This window comes from Bos grunniens, chromosome 2 (genome assembly GCF_055505025.1).
Source record: "Bos grunniens cultivar Pamir isolate PY7600 chromosome 2, Bosgru_T2T1.0, whole genome shotgun sequence".
Classification (NCBI taxonomy): Eukaryota; Metazoa; Chordata; class Mammalia; order Artiodactyla; family Bovidae; genus Bos; species Bos grunniens.
The window spans coordinates 9232598-9250017 of NC_141166.1; the positions used below are offsets into that span (position 1 = coordinate 9232598).

The 17420-nt window shown below is 45.0% G+C and overlaps 1 non-coding gene across 1 annotated transcript; it reads left to right on the forward strand.

Moving 5' to 3' along the window:
* The first annotated feature begins 6334 nt into the window (after nucleotides 1-6334).
* Nucleotides 6335-6443, forward strand: LOC147377413 (U6 spliceosomal RNA). The gene has a single exon (XR_015153666.1). It is a non-coding gene; the product is annotated as a U6 spliceosomal RNA (small nuclear RNA).
* The last annotated feature ends 10977 nt before the right edge of the window (nucleotides 6444-17420 follow it).

Sequence of the window (17420 nt, forward strand, 5' to 3'; positions counted from 1 at the left end):
ATTTGAAATGAAAAGCAATATCCAAGACTTACCTGGCAATCCAGTGGTTAAGACTCCAAACTTTCACTATAGGTTTCACAGGTTTGATCTCTGATTGAGGAACTAGGATTCACGTGCTGCACAGCACAGCCAAGAAAACAGAAAAATAAACAAATAAAAGCAATATACCATTGACATTAGCACCATTCCCCAAAATGAAATTAAATATACCAAAATATAAACAGTATCTATGTAAAGAAAACTACAAAACTCTGATGAAAGGCATCAAAGAACTAAACAGAGATATATTATTTGTTCATAGGTAGTAAGACTCAATATTGTCAAGATATCAATTTTTCCCAACTTGATCTATAGAGTCAATGTAATCCCAAAATCCTAGCAAGTTATTTTTAAGATATTGACAAAGCAATCCCAAAGTTCACGTGAAAATATGAAAGACTCAAAATAGCCAACATAATATTGAAGGAGAACAAAGTTAGAGGACTGATACTCCCAGACCTCAAGACTTTCTGTAAAACTACATTAATCAAGACACAGTGTGATCCTGGCAAAAGAATAGACAGATAGGTCCATGGAACAGAATATAGAGCCCGGAGATGACCCCACATAAACATAGCCATGGGGGCTTCCCAGGTGGCGCTAGTGGTAAAGAATCCACCTGCCAATGCAGAAGACATGGGTTCGATCCCTGGGCTGGAAAGATCCACTGGAGAAGGAAATGGCAACCCACTCCAGTACTCTTGCCTGGAAAATTACGTGGATATAGGAGCCTGGCGGGCGATAGTCCATAGGACTACAGAGAGTCAGACATGACTAAAGTGACTTAGCAGCCTGCAAACACAGTCAAGTTGACAAAGGAGCAAAGGCAATTTGAGGGAGCAAAGTCTTTTCAACAAATGGTGCTGGAACAAATGATCATCCACCTGCAGAAAAGTTAATCTAGACATAAACATTACACCCTTTATTAAAAAATTAACTCGAATGCATCATAGACGTAAATGTAAAATTCAAAACTATAAAATTCCTAGAAGATAACATAGAAGAAAATATAACTGACCTTGTCATGGCATGATCCATGAAAGAAATAATTGACACACTGAAACACATTAAAATTAAAAACTTCTGCTCTGGAAAAGACTATCAAAAGAATAAGACTAGCCACATATTGGGAGAAAGTATTTGCAAAAGACACATCTGATAAAGGACTGTTACTCAAAATATACAAAGAATTCCTGAAACCCAAAAATAAGAAAACCACCTTAAAAAACATTTTAAAAATGGACAAAAGACTTAAAGAAATTACCTTACCAAAGAAGATTTATCTATGGAAGATAAGCCCATGAAAAACTGCTCGACATCATATGCCAACAGAGAAATGCAAATTAAAACAACAAGGTACCACTACACACCTATTAAAATGGCCAAAACCTAAAATACTAACACCACCAAATACTGGCAAGAATGTGGAGCTGTAGGAACCCCCATTCATTGCTGGTAGGAATACAAAATGGTGCAGCCACTTAGGAAGAGAGTTTGGCAGTTTCTTACAAAACTAAACATACTCTTACCATACAATTCAGTAATCACACTCCTTTGCATTTACTCAAATGAACTGAAAACTTACATTCACACAAAAACCTGCACAGAGATGTTTATAGCAGCTTTATGCACAATTGCGCACACTTGGAAGCAGCCAAGATGTTCTTTAGTAAGAGAAAGGTTCAGTAAACTGCGGTACGCCCAGACAATGGACTATTACTCAGCACTAATGAAAATGATCAGCCCGTGAAAAGACGTGGAGAAAACTTACTTTAGTATTGCTAACCGAAAGAAGCCAATTGGAGAAGGCTTCATCCTGTATGATACCAAACATATGATATGATGGGAAATGCAAAACTTTATAGAGAGTAAAAGGATCAGTGGTTTCCAAGGCTTAGCAGGGAGAGAGGGATACATAGGTTTAACACAGAAAATACTTAGGATAGTGATATTCTGTCTGTATGATACTACAGTAGTGGGTATATGTTACTCTACATTTGTTGAGACTGTAGACTGCACAACACCAATAATGAATCTCAGTGTAAACTATGGACTTTGGGTAATAATAATGTTGGTGTAGATTCAGCAACTGTAACAAATGCACCACTGCAGTGCAAGATGTTAATAGTCGGAAAGGCTGTGTGTGGGAACAGGAGGCGTATTGGAAATCTCTACTTGCCACTCAGTTTTGCCGTGAACTTAAAAATGCTCTACAAATGCGTGCCTGCTCAGTCACTCAGTCACGTCTGACTCTTTGCAACCCCATGAACTGTAGCCCGCCAGGCTCCTCTGTCTATGGGATTCCCCAGGCAAGAATACTGGAGTGGGTTGCCATTCCCTTCTCCAGGGGATCTTCCCAACCCAAGAATCAAACCCTCATCTCCTATATCTCCTGCATTGGCTATTAAAGTCTATTTAAAAATAAAAACAGATATTGACCCAGCAAATAAAATAGGAAATAGTAATATATATTAATAAATTGAGTTTGATAAGAATCAGGATATTTAAAGTCTCCTCCCTCCTAAAATTCATATTAATTACAAGGAGAAAAAGAATAACTTGACAGTGGAGAAGTGGCAGACAACGCCTGAATCAAGGTCTCAACGAGAACTTCAATGGTAATGGGGGAAAAAAGAAAATCACACCACCCAAGAGGCTGCATGGCGAACAACCCCAGCATCACTGCTGTGATATTCCTGTTGAAGATGTAAAACCTGAGTCTAATCTTGAAGAAACAGCAGACAAAGTCAAACTTAGATGTGGCCTACCATGTAACTGACCTGCAGTCTTCAAAAGGGTCAAGATCACTGAAAATCAGAGAAAGACTGAGAAACTGTTCCAGACTGAAGGAAAAAAAAAAAAAAGCAGGATAACTAAATGATTCTGAATTGCATCCTTTACTATAGAAGATATTGTTCGGACAACTGGGCAGACTTGAGTGGAGTCTGAAAATTAGACAGTACTAATGAATGAATAAATTTTGAAGATCTGATGTAACATGTGACTCTAGTTTATAACACTGCGCTGTATAAATTGAAATTTGCTCAGAGAGTAGATATAAACTGTTTTCACCAAAAATAAATAAATAAGGTGATGGGTGGATTAATTACCTAGATGGGAAGAAATTCCTTCACAATTTATATGTGTATCAAATCACTATGATGTACACTTCTAATACCTCACAATTATATATGTCAGTTATACCTCAACAAAGCTGAAATAAGTGAATAAATAAAGGTCTATTTTAACCTTCTCACATTTCCCTGGAGGAAAAATAGATGAAGAAGATATACAAATGGCTAATAAGCACACAATAAGATGCTCAACATCACAAATCATTGCTGCTGCTGAGTCACTTCAGTTGTGTCCGACTCTGTGCGACCCCATAGATGGCAGCCCACCAGGATCCCCCGTCCCTGGGATTCTCCAGGCAAGAATACTGGAGTGGGTTGCCATTTCTTTCTCCTATGCATGAAAGTGAAAAGTGAAAATGAAGTTGCTCAGTTGTGTCCAACTCCTAGAGACCCCATGGACTGCAGCCTACCATACCAGGTTCCTCCATCCATGGGATTTTCCAGGCAAGAGTACTGGAGTGGGTTGCCACAAATCATTAGGGAAGTGCAACCCAAAACCACACTGAGACACCACTTCACACCCACTGCTGCTGCTAAGTCGCTTCAGTCCTGTCCGACTCTGTGCGAACCCATAGACGGCAGCCCACCAGGCTCTGCCGTCCCTGGGATTCTCCAGGCAAGAGTGCTGGAGTGGGTTGCCATTGCCTTCTCCTAGGATGGCTCTATATTTTTTTAATGAAAATAACAAGTGAAGGCAAGGATGTGGAGAAGTTGGAAATGTCATGCAACGCTGGTGGGAATGTATCAATAAAATGGCACAGCCATTTTGGAAAACAGTTTGGCAGTTCCTCAAAAGGACCCATCTATTCCACCCAAAGGAACTGCAAGCAAATACACTATATGCATGTTTGTAGCAGTGTTATTCACGAGAGCCAAAGGACACGTGGAGAACAACCTGATGTCCAGCAAGGAATGAATGGGTGAGCAGACTGTGGTACATACAAACAACGGGATACATATTATCCCGTCATAAAAGGCAATGAAGCACGTTGTAGCATGGGGGACCACAAACACGCTATACTAAGTGAAGAGACACAAAAGGCCACATTTTATATGCTCCCATTTATGTGAAAAGTCCAGAAGAGGCAAACCCATAGAGACAGAAAACGGACTGGTGGTTGCCAGGGCATAGGAGGAAGGGGAATGAAGAGTGCCTGTTTAATAGGCATGAGATTTCCTCGGGGGGACGATGCAAATGCTGTGGAACCAGGCAGAAGTGATGCCTGCATAACCCTGCAAGGGAGCTAAATGCCACCAAATTGTTCACTCTTAAATGGTTAGTTTTATATTATGTGAATTTCGCCTTCATTTAAAAGAAAAAAATTAAAAACCTACTAGCTTCCTTCCCTGAACCTCATCTTCTTCTGATCCTATAAGAATAAAAGTGCCTATAAATTTTTGGTTATAACTCATAGTATAAAATTAATATCCTTGTGTCCATACTGATACTAATAAGTGATTGGATTGAAAATTAATAAGCGGGGAGAAGAGATGCACATCCCATGTTCAAAAATGCCAACGAATTTATGTAGATGCTCACTCACCCCAAAGAGGTGGAGCTCAACTCCCCTGTCCTTAAGTGTGAGCTGCACATCACAACTTCCTCCCAAAGAACAGAATATTGAAAGGGGTCAGAGGGAGCAACTTTCCAGTGGAGAAATTTGGAAACACAGCCTTAACCTAAGGGTCAAGGGAATGTTATGGAGAGAAGTCATGTTGATAACATGTGATCCCCCCCCCAAGGTGAAGTGACAGAAAGTAACTTCATCTCTGTGGTCTTCCTCCCATAACCCCAGTGTAGGCATGGGGGAAAAATCAGAGAATCCCTAAATGAGGGACATTCTACAAAACGACTAACCAATGACTACTCCTCAAGACTGTCAAGGTCATCAGAAACGAGGAGTCTGAGAAACTGTCACCGACTAGAGGAGGCCAAAGAGACAAGATAGCTGCACACAGAGGGACGTCCTGAATGGCAAGTGAGAGCAGGAAATGGACCTTAGGGGGAAGCTAGTGAACTTAGAATCAGCCAAGGAGTTTAGCTGATAGAAGTGTATCAGGGCTGGTTCCTTACTAATGAAACAAGGACCATACTAATGCAAGCTGTTAACACTGGGGGAAACTGGATGGAAGGTATACAGGAACTTTTTGCACTATCCTTGCAAGCTTTCTATAAAACTAAAACTATTCTAAAATAAAAGCTTTATTTAAAAAAGGCAATGGACAGAACAGTAAACATTAGTGCTATCATATACACATATATGAGCTCAGTCTCTCAGTCATATCCAACTCATTGCGACCCTATGGTCTGTAGCCCCACAGGCTCCTCTGTCCATGGGATTCTCCAGGCAAGAATACTGGAGCGGGTTGCTATTTCCTCCTCCAGGGGATCTCCCTGATCCAGGGATTGAACCCACGTCTTCTGTGTTTCCTCCCTTGGCAGTCAGATTTGTTACCACTGTACCACCTGGGAAGCCCTACACATTCCTATGCATATGTAATAAACAGATGTACATGCACTGAATATCTCAGAAAGCATATTCTAGAAACTGATAACACCAGAGGCCTCTGAGAGGAGCAAGGTGCTTGGAGGACAGGGAAAGGAGGATAGGGCATTATTTTTCATAGCTTTTGAATTTTGAATACAAATGATTAGAAACTTCCCTAGTGGTCTAGTGGTTAAGAATCTGTCTGCCAGTGCAGGGGACGTGGGTTCGATCCCTGGTCTGGGAAGATCTCACGTGCCATGGAGCAGCTAGGCCCTCGAGCTACAACCACTGAAGCCTGCGTGCCTGGTGCCTGTAGGCCACAACCAGAGAAGCCTCTGCAGTGGGAAGCCTGCACACCACGACTAGAGAGTAGCCCCCTCACTGCAGCTAGAGAAAATCTGTGTGCAGCAGCAAAGACTCAGGGCAACTGAAAATGAACACATAAATAAAAACAAAAGGAGTGTTCTGGGAATCGCTTGGCAGTCCAGTGGTTAGGATGCAGTGCTTTCACTGCCCTGGGCCCAGGTTCAATCCTTGGTCAGAGAACTAAGATCCCAAAAGTCATGCAGCAGGGCCACCCCCCACCCCCGCCCCGACACACACACACACACACACACACACACACACACACACACACAAAAGTATAAAAACAAAAATCAAAACAAAGCAAGTGCTTTGTGCTGGCTACAGCACAGACTAAAATTAGAATAATACAGAGAAGGTGGACTTGGCCCCCCCATGCAAGGATGATACACAAGCTGGTGAACTATCCCATATTCTTCACTGGTCTTTTCTTTCTGGGTGCACCGTGCAGCATGCAGGATCTCCCCTGAGCAGGGACTGCACCTGTGCCCCCTGCTTTGGGAGCACAGAGTCTTAACCCCTGGAGGGCCAGGTAAATCCTTCTTTAGCATTTAGTGGCTACAACGTTTCAATTTTATAAGACGAAAAAGTTCCAGCGATTGATCGATTGTTCAGTAATGTAAATATACTACTGAACTGTACAGTTCAAAATGGTTAAGAAGACAAAAGTAATGATATGTGGTTTTATTACAATTAAAAAGAATTCTGAAGCAAAAGTGTCAAAATATTAACATCAATTCAGAAACGGTTATCCAGTTTATCTGCTTAATCACGTTCTGTAATTTTCTGCATATTTGAATATTTCAAATCTCAGAGCAGAGATCTGCATGTGCAAAGGCCCTGAGGCCAGATGAAGCATAGCCACTGTGGGCCAGAGAGCAGGGGGCAAAGAACAAGGTGGCATAGGATGAAAGAAATAGGTGGGGACTCGATCACACAGCCGCCGAGACAACACCCTTCCCGCACATTCCAGAGCTTTGCATCCCTGCCAGCGATGAAGCCATTTCCGTTCCCAAGCACTGACAGGGCTCCTGAGTGCTTCCCAAATCACATAGCGCTGTCCCCCACCTGACTCTGCTCTTAACAAGACAAGCTCATTGTTCCCCTTCCCCTCGAGGCTGCTTCTCCCCACAAGAGGCGGCTCTGAATCAACAGGTTTCTGTGGGCGGATGCCCCCCGGGCAGGGTTCACAAAGACGTGACTGTCTCAGGCACCATCCTGGCCCCACAGAGCAGGATCCTCTCCTGATTGTCCAGCCTCCACATCAAAGACCACACATCAAAACCCCCACCAGGCACCCACAGTCCTCAGCCAAGCCTTGGTCCCGGGGTGGCTCTCTTGGGGCACATTTCACCCTGTGGAGACGAAGAGAGAGGTGGAAACAGGACAGTAGCTGGTTGCACTGCTGTGCCTGGGAGAAGAGTCAAGTCATGGGGTGGCAGCATCATCCACGCGCATGGCACTTTACTGTGCTCAGAGCTCCAAGGAGGCAGAGTGGGTGCTGCTTGTGACAGGTAAGGAAAAGGAATCTGAGAGTGCCCAAGCCACAGCTGGCCAGAGGGTGCAGACCCTCTGACTCCCAGGAGCACAGGCGGTTTCCACTCCAGGAGAAGACCCAGGGTGAGGCCTCCCAAAGGCGCCACTTAGCAGCTGGGATCCTGGGCTGACCTCCTGCTCACGACCTTCCTAGGGTGCCAAGTGCAGTGCCTGGCACATGGTAAATATTCAACAGCAGGTGGCTCTTCTAACCATGACACCCTAGAAACAACCCACTAGAGAGCTGTCACTAACAGCCGACTCACCTACTCCAGACCGCATCCCACGGGCTGAAATAGGAGAAGGGATGTGGGCAGAAGAGGGGCAGAGCACACACCAGATAGACTCCCCCACCCCGCCCCCAGGCTCACCAGCTCTGCCCTGATGAAATGTAATCGGGGCCACAGAAGAGGCAGTGGGAGCAGGGACACCTGGGGGTGCCATCCCCACACGGACCCTAATGTGCTGTGTTGCTCTTGGTGAGTCACTTCCTCCCTGAGCTTCCTGGCTTTTTCATCAGTAAAATGAAGAGTCTAGATATCAAAAAGTGCCCTTCAAAGCTAAGGTCCTATGAATGTATATTATTCCCAATTTTTTTCTAAATTGAATAGATAGGTAGAGAGATAGAGATAGAAGGATGGGTGGGTGGATGAGGGGATAGAAGAATGATAGATAAAAACTGGTTGATATACAATATTTAAGTGAATATTGTAAATTTAAGTGAAGTTGATATACAATATCATACAAGTGGCAGGTATATAATATAGTGTATATATATATATCTTAAGATATATAATTTAAGTAAAGTTGATATACAATATCATACAAGTGGCAGGTATATAATATAGTGATTTGAAATTTTTAAATTTATAGTTTATAGTTATAAAAAATTTATAGTCATTATAAAATATTTGCCATATGCCCCATGCTGCACAGTATATCCCTGTAGCTTACTTTGTACCTAACAGTTTGCACCTCTTACTCCCAACCCCTCACCCCCTGGTAACCACTGGTTTGTTCTCTGTCCCTAGGAGTCTACTTCCTTTTTGTCATATTCACTAGCTTGTTGTATTGGTTATTATCTTCTTTCAAGGTTGACTCAAAGGAGAGACGAAAAAAGAGAAACTGGGGACGGAAACTAGCTACTGCCCCCCCCCCGGGCACTCCCACGTGCCATGATTTGCTCAAAGCACTTGCATAGGTCTCTCCTGCCCCTTCAAGATGGCAGCAAGTGAAGAAAAGCATTCAGAAATGATGAAGAGAAAAGGTCCAAAAATTACTGCCAGATACCAGCTGTATCAATTGAGGTTCTCCAGAGAAACAGAACCAACAGGATGGATGGATGGATAGGTAGGTGGATGGATGAGTGGATGGGTGAGTGGATGGATGGATGGATGGATGGGTAGGTGGATGGATGAGTGGATGGGTGAGTGGATGGATGATGGATGGATGGGTAGGTAGGTGGATGGATGAGTGGATGGGTAGGTGGATGGATGGATGGATGGATGGATGGGTAGGTGGATGGATGAGTGGATGGGTGAGTGGATGGATGGATGGATGGATGGGTAGGTAGGTGGATGGACGAGTGGATGGGTGAGTGGATGGATGGATGGATGGATGGGTAGGTAGGTGGATGGATGAGTGGATGGGTAGGTAGATGGATGGATGGATGGATGGATAGGTGGATGGATGAGTGGATGGGTGAGTGGATGGATGGATGGATGGATGGGTAGGTAGGTGGATGGGTGAGTGGATGGATGGATGGATGGATAGGTGGATGGATGAGTGGATGGATGGATGGATGGATGGATAGGTGGATGGATGAGTGGATGGGTGAGTGGGTGGATGGATGATTGGATGGGTGAGTGGATGGATGGATGAGTAGGTAGGTGGATGGCTGGATGGATAGGTGGGTGTGTGAGTGAATGGATGGATGGATGGATTTATCTTAAGGTATTGGCTCACACATTTGTGAAGACCAGCATGTCCAAAATCTTATAAGGCAGCAGGTTGGATTCTTCCAGCAACTGAAAAGTCAGGCATGAGTTGATACAACCGTCTTGCAGCAGAATTTCTTCTCTGGGAAATCATCTCTGGTTTTGCTCCTAAGACCTTCAGCTGATTGGATGACATTACACTATCAAGGGTAACATGCGTCACTTGAAAAGCAACCAGTTCTGCTGCTGCTGCTGCTGCTAAGTCGCTTCAGTCGTGTCCGACTCTGTGCGACCCCACGGATGGCAGCCCACCAGGCTCCCCCGTCCCTGGGACTCTCCAGGCAAGAGCGCTGGAGGGGGTTGCCATTTCCTTCTCCAATACATGAAAGTGAAAAGTGAAAGTGAAGTCGATCAGTCGTGTCGGACTCTTAGCGACCCCATGGACTGCAGCCCACCAGGCTCCTCCGTCCATGGGATTTTCCAGGCAAGAGTACTGGAGTGGGGTGCCATAACCAATTCTACATCTACAGAATTCCTTCTGTAGGGATTCTCCAGCAACACCTAGATCCGCGTGTGATTAAGTAACTGGATATTATAGCCTGGCCAAGCATAGACACACAGAACTGGCCCCCAGCCTGGCTGATCCAGCCTCACTTGCGCTTCCCTTAACCTCTCTCCCATTTCCCCCACCCAGCCAAACCCACTCCCCACCCTTATCTCAAAGAATTAACCTCCAGACAGGGGCATTTCCACAGTCAAGATCTCCAGGAACCTCACCCAGTGGGGTTCTGAATGGGGATGCGAGCCGAACAGAACCAGAAAGATATTTCTATTAGGAACTTGGAACTAGAGACCTGGCCTTGGCCAAATCAGCCACAAAAACCTGAAAAAGAAAAGAAAAACCAGGTTCGCGGTTTGTTTCTGCTCCATGGATTCCTGGGTATTTGCTGTCTCTCATAAACTTATTTCTGTGATATATACTGTAAATCTGCTTCATTTGAAATTCACAGTTAATGACCTATTCCCTCGGATTCAGGAAACAGAGTAAGGTTCCGGCTTTTAAAGGCCAGGAGTTTACTAGCCAGAATATGACAAGTATTACAAAGTATAGGCCTGCTCTAAAAGCACTTAAGAAACAGTCTCCATCAGAAATTTCAAGAATACCTTCAAATAACATCATTTATCTGCCAACGGCCAAGGGGGATGGGCAGGCATGGTGGGTGGGGAGTAAATGAGTATTTGATCACATCTGTACTTTCAACTCCCCGAGGAGTGGGGATAAATATTTACTAATCCTTCTTACTCCGGAGAGGGTTGTGTGCACACTCGTGTGGGCAGGGGGGTCTGCAGGCGGGCTGACAAGTCCACACGCGATACCAAAGGCCCTTCCGTCCACCAGCCCTCGCGGCTGACGCAACAAACTCCACCATCATCTGAACTCCACGACAAAGAGGTAATTCAATAAAACGAGCGTCCCCGTTTTCGGGCTGGCCCACTTAACTGAAATCCAAAGCCAGCTCTGGAGTAAATTGGGCTGCGGACTCATCGATCGGGCCCATCCGCACTTTCTCATTTTCAATAGAGTCGGGGCTTAACCAGGTTAGTTTTCGTTAAACACATTACCCAGGTACTCTCCTCTTACCAGCCCAATGATTTTGTGTCGGGCCTGAAGGATTGTAATTGCAATCCAGGGAGACGCCGACTCAACGAGGTCATTTACCGAGGGCTGTGGAGCCCAGGCCGGCCTCCTACCTGCTGGCCACTGGGTGGAAACTTTCTTCCTTGAAATCTTGTCATAATTAACAGCCGAGGGCCTCACAGTGGGGCATCACATGCGAGGCTATCCCTGCGGAGAACAAGATGTTCCTTATTTTGGACACTGTGCTTCTCTCTAAGCCTGAGGCGGGGGCAGGGAAAGGGGGGAAGGCGCACAGGGTTAAGGCAGGAGGACTTGAGGGCCTCTTTGTTCCAGGGGACAGGAACTGGGGAGGGGCTGGGCCTCCGGAACTGGTCATTCCCGGGGGCATGTGATACAGGGAAAATTCCCAGCCTTACCTTCCAGTCTCTTCTGGGCCGCAGGCCTCAGCGAGACAGGCCCGGTCCTCCCACCTCGGACCCCAGCAGCCACTCCCAGCATCTCTCACTGTGCTGTCTTTGGGCCCGACTCCCATGTCCACCCGTCCCGCTAGGAGATCACTTCAGCCGTGGCCTGAGCAGCTCGCCTCACATGTCAACGCACCCAGGCCCTCAGTCTGGGCTGTACGAGGACACCTGCTCGTAGGGTCGTGGGGACAAAGCCTGGGGAGCTGCAGCCTGCCCCATGCCTGGTGCACGGGGAGCCTTCCATCAGCTCAAGCGCAGTCATTTCCTTTAAGAAGAGAGGGGGAAAGAGGATGGACAACGACCAGCGCTGGTGAGGATGGGGGGAAATCGGAGCCCTCCTCCCTGCTGACGGGAATGTGAAGCGGCCCAGCCCCTATGGAAGCAGTTTGGCAGTCTCTTCAAAAGTTAAATGTGCTCTTACCATACGACCCCACCAAGGTCATGCCTAGGTATTGACCCAAGAGAAATGAACAGGCATCCACACCAAGACTCGTGCACAAAGGCTCACAGCAGCGTCATTCCTAACACCGCAAAGCTGGGAACGACCCGACACCCACCGCAGATGAACGGATTGACAGAGCGTGGTCTGTCCACACGGTGGAGTCTTATTCAACCATGCAAAGGAATGAAGAACGAATACCTGCTACGGCATGGATAAGCCACAAAATCATTATACCAAGTGAAAGAAAGTAGACATAAGAGACCACAGAATGTATGATTAACATACATTAACACACTTAATGAAAGGTCCCAAAAAGGCAAATCTGTAGAGACAGAAATTAGGTTGGTGGTTGCCCGGAGCTCAGAGATAGAGCAAGGATTAACTATGAATGGGCACTAGGGATCATACTGAGGAGGCAAAAATGTCTAAAGCTTGATTGTGGTGATGGATGCCTGACTCAGTAATTTTACTAAAAAGCATTGAACTGTACACTTAAAATGGGTAGATTTTATGGAATGTACATTATGTCACACAAAGTCATTTAAAAAGAGAGAATGAGGGAGTTTGAAATCTACCACTTGTAACGAAGGCTGCTATCTTAGTTGAATTTGGGTTGGTTTTTTCTTTTTATTGCAATTCATGGGGTCACAAAGAGTCGGACACGACTGAGCAACTGATCTGATCTTTCTTTTTATTTTGCTGAAGGAAGTTACCACGCTTCTGTTGGAACTGGAAAAGCTCATGTATATGTTGTTATATGAGATAATGGTGTACATTTCCTAGTGCAAGGCCCAGCATACTGTTGGAAATGAAAGCAGGCTTCATTTATAATCTGTTAGTTCTCTTTAGTTGGTTAGGTCTCCTAGAAGAGGAAAGATTTAAGAGGGATATGATTGACCTTTTATAGTCACTACCTGCCCTCTGGATGTTCAGTACATGAGATGCCTACAAATGTCCATTGTTCGTGGGAAACAATTAAAATTCAGCCATGCATTGGGCTTTCCCTGGTGGTCCAGTGGTTAAGAGTCTGCCTTACGATGCAGGGGACACTGGTTCAAACTCTGGCCCAGGAAGATCCCACTTGTCTCAGGGCAACTAAACCTGTGTGTCGCAACTACTGAAGCCCAGACGCCTAAAGCCTGTGCTCTGCGACAAGAGAAGCCACCACAGTGAGAAGCCCGCACACCGCAACCAGAGAGTAGCCCCTGATCCCCGCAGCTAGAGAGAAACTGTGTGCAGCAGCAAAGACCCAGGGCAGGCAAAAATAAAAGAAGTTCAGCCATGCGTACATTGCTGATTGAGCATCTTCCACTTGCGCAAGTTCCTGAATCTAAGCCTCAGTTTTTTCATCTGTAAAATGGGACGGTAGCTTTGATGTAAGGTTGGCCTGAGTTACTACATGGAAAGCACCTGGGCACACAGCAAGTGCCAGCTCTGATGGTTACTTTGTAAACCAGGACCTTCTCCCCGGCTTAGCTTCAAGATCAGCCTGGCTGATCAGCGGCTGCTGCTTCTGACTGCCATACTGTGCGCCTCGCCCCTCTGGTGAGCAGAGAACAAGGTGGGGCATCTCTCACCTGTCCCCACACCTGTCCTTTGCCACAGCGCTGGCTGTATCTGTGATGTCACTGCCCTTGTGTCATTATCTAGGCAACAGCTCCCCAACCCTCACTGGAATGTAAGCTTCATCTGGGCAGGGATCAAGCCAGGTTCTGCTTATTGTTATGTCCCCATCTGCTTGATATAGGAGCTAACAAGCTCATAACAATTATTTATAGGAGGAATTAAAAAGGAGGATGAAGAGGGGAAGGAGGAAGGAGCCACTAGCATTTTCCAGAACAGTCCTCCCAAGATAAATGTTATTATCACCAAGGAAACCTTCAGTCCTAGCCCAGAGTCTTCCAGTCCAGTGCCTGCAAGCATAAGAAGGTAGGAACTTTAATTATAATGGGGGAATGATCCACAAATGGGTGCCATATCGCTCCATGTGTCGGCTTTCTGGAGTCCAGTAGCAATGGTGGTGTTAAAAGCACAGGAAGTATCGTCCCTGATATGCATTACTCTGAAAACTGCCAGGTCTTACTCTAACCACTTGATGCTTATTATTTAATCCTCTCAACAACCCTCTGCAGCAGGTACTACTACTATCCCATTTAACATATGAGAAGAGTGAGGTCCAAAGAATTTTAGTAACTAGCCTAAAGCCACACAGCTAAGTGGCAGAGGTAGTTTTGGACTCATAAAACTTGACTCTGGAAACTGCCCTTAACTCCTACATGATACATGATGCTTCCAGAAGAGAGAGGTGTTTAAGGAATTAATGAGCAGCATTTGTTCTCTGATACTATGGAGCTTGGGATTCACCATGAGAAAAAGGGCCATCCTCAATGATTAATGCTGCCAGATCCCTCACAGACTCTCACTCACTCAGGCAATGTTTCCTGAGCATCTTAGGGCTCTGTTTCCTCATCTGTAAAGTGGAAACAATAGTAATAGAATGTGTCTTGTGGGATAGGCACTCAGAACACAGTTTCATACATCAGTTCAGTTCAGTCCTCTTGCTCAGTAGCGCCTGACTCTTTGCGACCCCATGGACTGCAGCACACCAGGCTTCTCTGTCCTTCACTATCTCCTGGAGTTTGCTCAAACTCATGCCTATTGAGTCGGTGATGCCAGCCAACCATCTCATCCTCTGCCACCCCCTTCTCCTGCCTTCAATCTTTTCCATTATGAGGGTCTTTCCAATGTGTCGGCTCTTCACATCTGGTGGCCAAGGTATTAAGAGTCTCAGCTTCAGCATCAGTCCTTCCAGTGAATATTCAGGGTTGATTTCCTTTAGGATTGACTGGTTTGATCTTCTTGGTGTCCAAGGGACTTGCAAGAGTCTTCTTGCAAGCACCATAGGTTCAAAAGCATCAGTTCTTTGGCACTCAGCCTTCTCTGTGGTCCAACTCTCATATCCATACCTGACTACTGGAATAACCACAGCTTTGACTATATGGACCTTTGTCTGCAAAGTGATAGGTGCTCAGTAAGTGTTTGTTATATTGTTATCTATCTGAGGCAGGCCCTTGCTGAGCTATGGGAACATAAAGATGCAGAGGACACAGGCTTTCCCCAAAAGAATCTGTTGGCTATTCGGAGAAACACACCAATAAACCGTCACAACCCAGTCATTTTTTAGAAAATGGAAGAGCACTTCCTTGACCAATAAGATCTTGACATTGTTTATAATATAAAATGCTAATCAAATTAAACACCAACAACACAAATGAGTGCACGTAATACTAGTGACGTCTGAATAAGGTCGATGAATTGTACTTGTATTAATTTTCAATGGATTGTATCAGTTTTAATTTCCTAGGTGTGATATTGTACTATAGTTATGCAGGCTTCCCTGGTGGCTCAGCTGGTAAAAAATCTGCCTGCAATATGGGAGACCTAGGTTTGGTCCCTGGGTTAGTAAGATGCCCTGCCAGAAGGGAAATGCTACCCACTCCAGTATTCTAGCCTGGAGAATTCCATGGACTGTATAGTCCACGGGGTCACAGAGTCAGACACGACTGAGTGACTTTGATTTTCACTGACACTTGGAGGAAACGGGGTGAGGAGTCTATGGGATCTTTCTGTATTATTTCCTATGACTGCATGTGAATCTATAATTATCTCATAATAGAAACCTTTCTTACAAAGCCTTTTGCTCTTTCAAGAGAAATTGATCTGTCATGCAATCCTGTATAGGACTTTCAAGTCCATTAATATATACATATACATGCTATTATGAGTGTTTATATAAGATGATATATGTTAACTAAATTTATCATGGTCGTTATTTCACATTATATGTAAGTCAAGTCATTCAAGTTATTATGCTGTGCACTTTAAATGTGTACAGGGGTATATGCTAATTACACCTCAATCAAGCTGAAAAGGGGGGGAAAATGCTGTTATGAACTTCTGGTTTGCCTGGAAAAAAAATAATATCGATAGTACCATTATTAGGTGCCAAGTGGGCATTATCTCCAGTCTTTACAAGAGAACTGCAAGATGCTATTTTTCATCTCTAAATTTGACTGAGAGTTGAAAATTGTCCAGAATGTGGGGAAACTGTGGCCTGGCTTTGCATCTGCTTAGAGGTTGTCCAGTGAGCATTGCAGCTAAGAACCAGGAGCACGATGATCCACTTTCTCCATCTTGAACCCACCCTTCAAAAAGTATAAAGAAGGCAAGATGGACAGATGGCTTGTGGCGGACAGGGAAGATGGAAGGGTTCGTGGGGCTGGAGATGTCCAGAGAATAGTGACTTTCTGAAAGTCAGGAAAATCAGAAGTTTCCAAGAGGAAAAAAACAAAAGATTCTCATGAAGGTGATCAAACACCCAAGAAAAGCAGGTTTTCCTTTGGTTCAGGGATGCAACTGGCCAAAAAGCAGCAGTTACCTGTCACTTGCTGTATAAAAGCAACTGCTAGGGTAAATCACTGGTGTAATATAAGATCTAGCCGGCTGTACCTGGTCCTCTCCTTTCAAATCAGGATTCAACTGAACGCTTCAACATCAAGAAGAGAGTCAGTCCTGTTCATCCTAGGATAGTCTTTCTGAGCCTGGAATATTTAGAAACATTAGAAATAAAATTTAGAAATATTTAGAAACTATAGTTTTCTAAATTATATTTACAATATAATACCTAATCATTTGGGGGCCCCACTTGGCCACAAAAGTCATTTGAGCAAAGAAATGCGTCATAACGTCACTCCTGTTAGTTGGTAATTGTGCAGGAAAAAGGCGGGTGACAGATGACTAATACCTGTGGGGCCAGGAGCTCTCCAAATCAGATACACAGTTGGTCCCAGGCAAGAGCTTCGTTTCTGGCAACTGCGTCATCTGCAGGGACTCGGATGCTCTTTTGCTTGCATCTGGACCCACCGCAGCATTCCACTGGGGCAGCTTCCCTCCTGGTCTTGGGACGTTCTAGAACAGATTTGTTTTTCCCAGTCTGCAGCATGAGAGCAGGATATAAGGATGAGTCGTTTTTATGAGCCACAGTGGAGTGTCTGTTGAAGGATGTGCCATGCATGGAAAGATCTGGGTGGGAACAGTATAAAATTTTAAACACGGCTGAGATCAACCCTCCATCTCATGGTGTAAAATAGGGCTGGCTGCCCACCCTTCCTTCTGCAAGCCGAGCTCACTGGCAGAGGAGGCAGGACTCAGGCCCTCACTGAGTTTCCAGAACGTGGTAGACTGTGCCATCTCATGAAAATGGGATATGAGAAAGATGGGTAAACCGCAACAGAAGCCAAAGAGCCAATTCCAGCTGATTCTCCACCTCCTGCCTTCCTAAAAAAAAAAAAAAAAAAAGTCTTTTTCATCCCTCTCC